At 39.0% G+C, this 11046-nt stretch overlaps 1 long non-coding RNA gene across 1 annotated transcript; it reads left to right on the top strand.

The window, feature by feature from the left end:
- The first annotated feature begins 1236 nt into the window (after positions 1 to 1236).
- Positions 1237 to 9129, top strand: LOC145396203 (uncharacterized). Its single transcript, XR_013896741.1, has 3 exons — positions 1237 to 1263; positions 5447 to 5586; positions 9037 to 9129. It is a non-coding gene; the product is annotated as an uncharacterized LOC145396203 (long non-coding RNA).
- Positions 9130 to 11046: the final 1917 nt, after the last annotated feature.

The raw sequence follows: 11046 nt of genomic DNA on the forward strand, positions 1-11046 counted from the left end.
GGTGGGTGGGTGAGTGAGTGGGTGGGTGAGTGAGTGAGTGGGTCGGTGGATGGGTGAGTGAGTGAGTGGGTGGGTGTGGTTCGGTGAGTGAGTGAGTGAATGTATGGGTGTGGTTCGGTGAGTGAGTGAGTGAATGTGTGGGTGTGGTTCGGTGAGTGAGTGAGTGAATGAGTGGGTGGGTGCATGTGAAATACTAATTAAATACTGGAGAGCATATGCAACTTTTATGCGGAGAATAGTATATAAATTGTGTGTGTGTGTGTGTGTGTGTGAGAGAGAGAGAGAGAGAGAGAGAGAGAGAGAGAGAGAGAGAGAGAGAGAGAGAGAGAGAGAGAGAGGCTAACCAATGTATCACTGACTTCCCTCCCCCTCCCCCTCCTTTCTCATCAACTCTTCCTTCATCTTCCATCCTCTTATTCTCCCCAACTCTTCCTTCATCCTTCATCCTCTTCTTCTCTTTCTCTGTCTCTCTTACTTTATCTTTCATCATCCTTGTCCTTCTCTCTGTCTCCCTTCACTTTTCATCCACTTCTTCTCCACTTACAACCCCTTCTTTCCTCCTCACTGTGCCATAAACTACTTGTGCTGGCCATGTCCTGTCTCACCCCTGCTTCCTCCCTGTCCCCTCTCCTTCTTCCTCTTTGTTCCTCTTCCGACTCGCTTCTCTTTCTTCTGTCCTATCTCCTTAATACTTCTCTTCGTCTCTTCCCTCTCCCTTTCATTTCCTCGTTGTCTTTCCCTCTTTTTTGTCCCATATTCTTTCCCTCTTCCTGTCCTCTGTCCCCCCTTCCTTTTCTTTTTCTCCTTGTCTTTCCCTCTTCTTTTCTTATTTTCCTCTGTCTTCCAATGTTTTTTTGCCACTGAGCTACGTGAAGTAAGTTGCCAAGTTAAGGGGAAAAAACTGCAATAATAAATTTTGCATGGTTTAAATTCTGTTAATACCATTCATATACTTTCATATTGATATACTAGTGCCTGAAGCGTAAAATAAATCGATGTTGTATAATTACTCTGTATACCTTATACAACAGCAAATATTTCAATTCAGTTAGATTAGGAAATGCTATGAAATTTAAAATAATAAGAAAAACCATAACTACCTCCTTCTATAATTTGATGATAATTTAATGACTAAAAAAATGATGATATATTAAAAAATTGTTTATATAAAATTTGGCACTCAAAAGTAAATATGTTAGGCTTGTATTCAATGTATTGTGACGTCACGGCCTCAGGGTTGTTATGGGGACGGAGGTTGGGAAGGTGAGTGACTTTATTCCATTATTACGTTGTTATGCTCTTTAGTGTCATGGTAACTTTCATGCACATATAGTTTTTAGTGCCTGGTGCCATTATAGAGGCGTAGTGTTGGTTGATAGCGTATAATTAGTGGCCATCAAGATAGTGTATAATCCCTGCCACCCAGGTGAATAAGATGTCACTCTTAAACCAGACAGGTGTCATTGTAAGTCTCATATCCTCCATTCTAATTTGATGGAAGATTTGAATATGAAGCAGAATGGAGGAAGACTAGAGATCAATATTGCTGGGGAATTAGGTGATGTTGGGTAATTTTGGGCATTTTGAATTGTGAAATGTTTTATTAAGCCTCCAGCCAGAAGACATCTGTGAGTTTGTGAGTATTAAAGATCAGGAATCAGCCATGTAACTGATGATCTTGGTTTTAAATCGTCAAAAATATATGCCATTCTTAGTTCTTAGAAGGCCTGAAGGTGAGGTTAAATATGAGCAAACATTATGAATACTGTAGTAAATTGGATAAGTAATACAGCATTTTATTTACTAATGATGTTTATTCATTAAGATAAGAGGAAGACAGATTTGGCTAATTGTTTTATGCTAGGCTGCTCCTGCAAGAGTAAGACTTATTTTCTAGAATAAAACGAGGATAGCAGATAAGGCTGTCTCCCACCCACTAAATCTTTCATCTGAAACTGTCAGGAAAAAATGGAGAAGGAACACCACACAGCATTAAAAAAAAAAAACAAGAAATATTTTAGGAAAGGAATAGAATAAGGGTTAATTATTTACAAAACAGGCATGCCGATTCGACCTATATTATAATAAACTCACTATCTCAGAGTAAGTAATTTAGTACAGATGCAACACAGTTAACTGCAGGAAGTGATTGGGAATAGACAAAATTTACCAATTTTGTGGTATTTAAGGAAGCGGTCAGGTTGCCCATGTCATATGTTTATCAACAATCTCCCTGACTGCCTGTGCTGTTTACCAGCCATTGCTCTGACTGGAGGCATCAGTGTAGCAAACAAACTCAAATATGCACAAAAGAAAACACTTATAAGTTCAAAGCTATGGAAAACTTAGTGATTTAACCATACCTAACATAACCTAATCTAACTTGGCCAAAGCTAACCCCAGACTTTATCCTAACCTAACCTAGCCTAGCTTAACCCATCCTAACTAAACCTAACTCCCCCCAAAATTGGGATTGCCACAAAATACTACACTGAAGATCCAAAACCCATCAGAGCAAAATGCAACTCAGTAAGAACCTGAATTAACGGGAAAAAAAGGGGGGGGGGGAAACAGAAAGAAGTTAATATGTAGGAGAGCAGCTGCAGCCAGAGGCAACTCATGGAATGCCACATCTTGCAGTGTGTTGTGTCCTTGTATGCAAATGGCTGCATATTAACTACCTAATGATTTAACCTAACCTAACCTGGGCTCGAATTGGGAAACAAAATCCATCTTTGAGTACGTTGAGTAAGTTTCTTCCATTATGCCGGAAACAATCGTAGGTACAGCTTAAGGAATGTGATGATGATAAGGAGGGAAATCTTTCAGCAAGAGAAGGTAATTTACCACCCTCAAAATAGAAAAATATGGAAAACAAACTAGAGGAATATGAATTGAATTGGTAAGGTCTTTAGGCTGTATGCTTAGACAAAAATTTATAGGTTTTTCAGTGTTAGGGGACAAAGTGGAATACAAATGTTTGCATATCAGAAAAAATTACTCTTTCATCCCATATGTTTTCGTAAGTTAGCATTTAGTTTCACATTCTTTGTTTGAAATTGCGCTTCCCAACACATTTCAGACCGACTAAGCACACAGTTATTTCGGCTTCTTGAAGTTAAGTGTACATTTACTGCTCACTCATTTGTTCATTCATATACAGTATGTATGTGTGAAAGAGAGAGTATTGATACAAACAATAATGTATTCTATTAACCCCCTCATAGCTGCCAGCTTGAACAATGCTTTACTGTACCAGTGTCAGTGACAGTGAGTTAAGACGAGCTGTAAAAAACTGCAAACAATTATGGGAAGGGAATGAAGGTCATTAGTATGTTTGCACAACCCTACTCTACCATCCCAAGCAGTCAGGTGGTCACTTCATCCCAGATTTTTTCACTATTGTTTACGTGCTAATGTTTCATGCACCCTAATTTTATTAATTCTGTCACAAAACATAGCAAATCACAGGATGGATTTAGGGGGAAAAAAAGCCTGGTGCACCAGATGAGTCTTTTCACATATATTAGAAAAAGAAATTGAATACAGAGCTTTGAAAAAAATGGTCCCGAGGCCGGCCACGGGAGCATGCAAATTTCTGAACTCACGGCCATCGAGGGGGCTAAACACATGCTTTACTTTAAGCTGTAAAAGCACCTTACCAAATAAGTTCTTCCTGATAATATACTTTTCTTGTTATTTCTGGGTTGGTAAATAAACGTTTCTTGGTAAATCAGTTTCCCCGTTGCTTTTAGTTGTTCTGATGTGGCAACTCATGTTTGATTCGTTAATGTAATGTTGGAAGGGACTGTTCTAAGGTAAGTGTTTACTTAAACTTGGCCTAACCTAGCGTGACTGTACCTAATGATTTAACCCAACCTAACCTCCAGTTGGGAAATTGGGAAACAAAATCTACCTTTGAGCATGTTGAGTTTCTTAATTGCGCTGGAAACGATCGTGTGTTCGGTTTAAGGAATGTGATGATAATAACAGGGAGGAAATTTTCCAGCAAGAAAAAGTAATGTACCCAACTGAAAGTAGTCAGAAAATTACAGAAACAAGCTGGAGGAATATGAGTTGAATTGGTAAGGTCTTTCTGCTGCTTAAATTGTACATTTACCAGTAAATGAATTTGTCTAACAGTACTGTACTTGTGTTTTGTTTCCGCCAGATTAATCATGATATTGGACTGTTCAGGCACCGCTTCACACCATGTAGCCTGGGTAATTGGACTATCTCTGTATTATGTATGTATGTGTTGGTAACGTGTTATATTATATATGTATGTGTTAGCAATGTGTTATGTATTATGTAATGTATGTGCTAACACAGTGTGTTATGTATCATGTACTTGTGTGTTAACAGTGTACTATGTATCATGTATGTACTGGTATGTATTAGCACTGTTAAGTGTCTTGTATGTGTGTGTGTGTACCCAGTAGGCCTAATCCAAACTGCCTTTATTTCACATTGCTCACTGTGCTCAGAGTCACCGTCACACTCAGCCTCAGGTATATACTGTTAGTGTCAGCAAAAGCTAGAGGGAGTTCTGGCCACTGATACCATTGTTCCTCTTTAATCCACACTGGCTCAAGGCCAGGAATTGGAAGAAGAATCAAGCATCTCCATCATCTACCCTATCATCATCAACTCTCTCTCTCTCTCTCTCGTATAGGAGTGATTTTCTTTCCATTTACAAGGGCTGGGGAGTGGTCCATGCTGTTGATTTTAGGAGCAATACAGGATTACATGATAGATGAAAAGGGCATGTTTCTTTACAGTACCAAGAGATGAACAACAATGGCTGATATATCTGTAGTATATAAAATAGATTGGACAGTAATAGCTGTAGTGTTATATATATTTGTGCAAGATTAACTTGTGTATGACATACATTACTGTATGAATTGTATGTGACTGACGTTAACTTGACTGTATGAAGTGTACGACTGACATTACTGTATGAATTGTATGTGACTGACATTAACTTGTGCATGACTGACATTAACTTGACTGTATGAATTGTGTATGACTGACATTAACGTGTGTGACTGACATTAACTTGTGCATGACCAACATTAACTTGTGCATACTGACATCAACATGTGAACGACTGACATTAACATGTGCATGACTGACATTAACTTGTGTGTAACTGACATATCTTGTGCATGACTGACATTAAATTGTGCATGACTGACATTAACATGTGTATGACTGACATTGACATGTGTATGACTATGACTGACATTAACTTGTGCATGACTGACATTATATTGTGTATGACTGACATTAATATGTGTATGACTGACATAGCTTGTGCATGACCAACATTAACCTGTGCATGACTGACATTAACATGTGTATGACTGACATTAACTTGTGCATGACTGACATTATATTGTGTATGACTGGCATTACCTTTACTGTATGAATTGTTTTTCAGGAGGAGGAGAATGTCACCAGTGAGGTATGGTAACAGCCCCAGGTGCCACCCTTTCCCTGGGTATGATAGACTTCAACACCAACACCACTGCCCTCACTGGCTTCATGACACCACCAGGAACACCATATCTTCTTGACCAGGTTTGTTATGCCTATCTGTCTGTTTACCTCCATTTATCTATCTATCTATGTATTGCCAGATGCCATAATCCCATAAGGGATGACCATCTGACTTGAGTTATTTGTTTTACGGGGAGGGGCACTAACACACCACCACCTGACTTTCTGACACATAGAGAGCACGTATGGTTTGGTTATGTGGTTACCACCCAGCATTGTAAATGGTTTGTTGGCTTACAGGAAACCATTTGGCTTGTCACTTAATGTAAAGCCATCAGTAAAGGAAAGAAAAGCAGTAAGAAGTGACAGGAGAGATGGGAGAAATAGGAAGAGAGGAGAGCAGGCACAGAAAAAGAATGATAAAGGCTAAGAAAGAAGTAGGCAGCACTACATCAAGTGAGTGGATGATGGTCACCACCACCTACCTCCATTTAGCTGTCTGTAATCAGATAACTTATCATGAAGGGGATGGCTCTTAATAGGTTGCCTCCTTGTCACCATGTCTTCTGCCATCAGACTGCCCCTTCTTCACCTAACACATTTCATGCAACCTCAGTTATTATTCAGGTTATAAGAATGACCCACATCTGTCAGGTGAAAATAAACCTACTATGGTCAAATTGGCCCTCTAATCTGCCCACACTTGTGTAGTGCCATAATTTTAATTATTAGTGTAAGTTAGTGTAAGCTAGTATTGTAAGTGTAATCTTAAGCTTAAGTATTGTAAGTATAGCTCATGATTTAACTGTTAAGTTCTATATTTAAGTCTAGTCTTGGTTGATATTCATAATCTGACACATGATTCTGCTATTGATAGTGCTAAGTCGAGTTTTGATGTGAATATGACTAGTATATATACATAATGAACCAGCCGTTTCCAACAAAGACATATAACCACGGAAATTTTAGTAGGGATTAATAATTGCGAATGTCTTTCTTCGTAATCTGATATAGAGATTTATATGTCATTGTTAGTAGTATTCCCCTTTTGAACTATGCATTGGTGATTGAGAGTTGACTGAAGTAAGCATATTGAAGATTGTCATTTTTGAAGCGCGAAATTCATGTTATTGGGTCGGGGTTACAGTCAGTTAGGCATATGTAACCGACATGGGAATATAAAACTGTTCGAATCCCTAGTTAATTTGGCTTCATTATGATTAAAGTCCCTGTATGCTTATTACAAAAAATTTTAAACATCATAAGGCATTTTTCTACGTATGTTGAGTGCAAACGCATCTCTCGTATTCTTTGGAGATCTAGTAGAAACAAAATACAGTATTACAAAGTAGTCAGTTAAAGTTTTAGCTATTTCCCAAACACTGTCTGGTTTAGTATAAAGAAGGGGAAGCCAAGCCTCAACAATGAGACCGTCGCTCCTTTTCATCATTACAGGTTAGTGCCCAAGCTTTCACCCCCCCCCTTTCTCCCTCGTGTATTAAGTCATCATATTCATTCGTGAGTTAAATTAGTGATATTTTCCCCTGATCCTTCTTGTGCTGAATAATGAGACTGTCGCTCCATTTCATCATTACAGATGAGAGTTATGGAGGGCCGTGGCTCGCATTCCAAGGATTCAAGCATTGTACCATGGTCTAACCTCTAACACACGAAATCACCCCTCCCCCCTTTTAGTTCATGGAATCAAAGTGAATATCGGTTGGTTCATTTGTCCATTTGATTACGGTCCATGTGATTACTGGTCCTATTGATTATTGTGTCTAATTTATATAAGATTCTTCAGTTATTGTGCATTCAGTCTTAGAGAATATGCTTTAGTGATAACCTTTAGGTTATTTTCCGATGAGCCCGTCAGAGACCACGGGACTATATCGATGTGTATCAGTATTCTTGGAATTTAAATCTAGTGTGTAAAGATACATATTTCTGGAGTTATATTGTAAATCCTGATTATTGGATATTAATTTAGTTTTGTGAAGATTCTCATTTCCGGTAGTAGAGATCCTCATTATATTTTGGTATCATTCACAGTTTGAAGAGTATTGTATCTCAGTTCTTAATGCATAGTAAATCTTAGGTTAAGTCGTATCGAGTTTTGAATTTTTGCTATCCTCCAAGGAGTGGTTCAGACAAGGTTGAGTGGCCCACAAGGTGTGGTAATATCTAACTACTCACGCCCTCTCAAATAAGATGACACTACCCTATTTCTGTTAATCTCTAAAATTCTCAAAATAAGATCATGCTACCCCATTTTCCATAATCTCTAAAACTGTCAGCATTAGAGGTGGTTTCTATTATTCCCTTCATTACACTGGTGTCATTTATTGGTGACATTGTCAACATTACACTGGTGACTAAATTTTTCCGGCATTACACAGATGGTATCTAATTTCTGATCATTACACTGGTGACTAGTTCTCAGCATCATATTGGTGGAGTATCTAAATTTTTCTGTTATTACACTTGGTCATCATTTATGCTGAAAGGAGTTGGGGATTTTCAGTCGAAGAAAATTCAGTGCAGGTATGTCAGTGAAGAAGGCTGTCTGTTGTATTGTACTCGTTTTTACTCTTACATGGCCTTAAATTGACATCTTGAATGCTTAGTTGTAATGATGCTAGTCACAGAAACTACTAAAGAAACAATGTAGAGCAGTAACATAGTCGTACTCAGCTATTTAGCTGTAAAATACGGCACAGAGGAATGAAGATCTGGGCCAAGTTAAGGTGAAAAAGGTCTTGTTAAATATGTGCCAGTCTCCTCCATTGGTAGTGAGAGTAACTAAGTCTCACTGGTGTCATCATCATCATCATTATCATCATCATCCATACCCACCCTAGGGCAGGATGAGTAGCAATGTCTAGACAGCCCATATTTGCCCAATCCAATGGGCCATGCTTCCATTCACTCATCATTTAAGGTGGAGTCTCACAGATGTAAGGAGCTGTTGCCTTTCCTGACATTAAGAGGGCTCTTCTTCCATGCTAAGGGATCTTTGTATGCAGCATGGGTTAGGAGTGTAATGCTGTATGGTAGTGAGACCGGGGCAGTAAAGGAAGAGGATGCTGTATTTGTTGGCTCAAAATACAGAATTGACAATGATTAGATAGATGTGTAATGCATCCTTGAATGCAAGGCATGGGGGGGCTAGGTTTACAACTAAAGAATTGAGAGGAAGGATGAGACTAGAGTGTACTGGTGTTGTGATGAGGAGGGATAGACTGAAATGGCAAGGATATGTGGAGGGGATGGAGAATGACAGTTTTGTGTGAAAAGTTAGAAATGTGAATGTCGAGGGTAGGGTTGCGAGAGGCAGGCTGAAAAAGACGTGGGACAAGGTCATAGTGTGACCTCAGGGATAAGGAACTGAACAGGAAGGCTGCCAGAGATTGAGCAACATGGAGAACTGCCATTAGGTGACCAAGGCTGATTCATGTAAGCATGCTGGAACCTCTGTAAACGATATGATAGATAACGAATCTCATTATGCCTTAACTTTCTCCACTTCAGGGGTAACAGCACCTGAGAATACATAGCAGAATTATCCATCAGACAGACCTAATGGCCATCGACGAGACTCATCAGAAAATATGACTGGAGAAGCTAAGAGTTTTAAGATGTAGTTTTTCATTGTCTTCTTTGCACAGTCTTATGGCGCTAGGTTAACAGATGCATGCTATAGATTTTGGTTACTTAAATGTGGCAAACTGCTTTGTACATTCCACAAATCCTCCGAAGGAAGTTTTGTGTATGGGGAAATTCACCTTACATATTATTGTCATCCCAACCCTATTCTCCATCACAGGCATGTGAGCAGCATCGTGAAATTAAGTAAGGAAATGGTCAAGGAGGAATAAAAATCAGTCAAAGTGCATGAGTTATTGGCCTTCACATTTATTTATCCACCATTCAGTACTCTGAAATGTGAAGACTTGTTTCATAAGTTGTATAAAATCTACAACTGAGGTCATGCCCATTTTGATGCAGCATTTATTTCTGTTCATTATATTTTAATTCTTCAGCATCAATACCTGTTGTATTATATATATTTTTTAATTTATTATTTTAATACTTTCACATGCTAAATAATGGAATAACTTAATACCTTATTTGTTCATCCATATTTCATCATCATCATCATCCGGACCTCCTATCCCATCCTAGGGTGGGGTGAGGAGTAGCAGCGTCCAGACAGCCAAAGCTTGCTCAGTTCAGTGGGACACATTTCTGTTAGGACTCCATATTATAATTACAAATCATAATAGACAAATAGATAAATAGATAGATAAACAGACAGATAGACAGCTCTATGCAAGCCTGGGAATGGGAAATGATCTTGCAAGTTACACTGAGGAAAAGCTGACGACAGACTAGGAAGTAGCCAGTCAGGAGATGATGCAGTTAGTTGGTCAGCGATCACCAGGTGAACACACATACACACATACTCACACACAGGCTTCTAGAACTTTCCAACCACAGGGAACACACGTGATACGACTCCTGTTTCACCAGAATTTAGGAAAGAGAGCTCAGAAGGAGAGAGGCCATAGAAGTGGCAGGGAGTGGCGAGAAAGGCTTAGCAACTTGGAAGAGAGAGAGAGAGAGAGAGATAGGGTGATAGCTAGCGGGACTCGACTTTATACTTCGCTCTGTGTGAGAGACTTGTTAATATTTCCAAGACAAATAAAAATAGTCCCATACTATTCTTTACCTCTCCTTGTCATTGAATGACAAATGGGAAAGAAGAATATCTACTTACAAAGCTACTCAAGTATAACAGCCGCTCGTCCACAAGTCTAATATATATAACTTCTCTACAAGTAACTACAAAGTCTTTTATGACATTTCCATTCACTCATCATTCAAGCCCACAGAATCCTGGCTCCATCTGATAGGCCAGAAAGTTTCACTACGTTCTGTAGCTTCACATATACTTATTCGATAGAGCCAGTCTGAACGCTGTCACGTTAAAAAGGGTGCCAAATCCATGGTCATGTGCTCCTCTGCACAAAATTAATCCAGCCAGCTCGATCTCTTGTCAGTCCCTTAGCCTCCATATATACTTAAATATACTGTTTACTTAAAGGCCAGACTCAGCAGCAGAAGAGAGATGTTTTATGTGTTTCATGAAAATTTTGCACTGTAAAACCATAAGTCAGACAGCATGTTCTGTTTGATAGAATGGGAAGTATGATTAATTACCCATTACAGTGATTGATAGATATTTTCTAATATGAACATCTTTTTTTATTTATATCTATATAATGGTAATAGCATGTATTTGTACAACTACAGTAATCACTCTAATATCCGGACGCCCAATAACCGAACATCCCCACTAACCGAACCTTATCGTCCTGGGATCAAACATTCCCAAAATGGTCCGAAAATCCAAAAAAATTGGAAAAAAAATCGATTTTTTGCCGTCTGTAATTTGAACTTGCTGCGCGCGCCGCGTGAGAGCATTGTTTTGGTTCGTCATTCCTCTGACGTCCGATAGAGCGCCGCTGCATCCTCCCC

This window comes from Coenobita brevimanus, chromosome 35 (genome assembly GCF_032717465.1).
Source record: "Coenobita brevimanus isolate Jiangsu-jjx chromosome 35, ASM3271746v2, whole genome shotgun sequence".
NCBI lineage: Eukaryota > Metazoa > Arthropoda > Malacostraca > Decapoda > Coenobitidae > Coenobita > Coenobita brevimanus.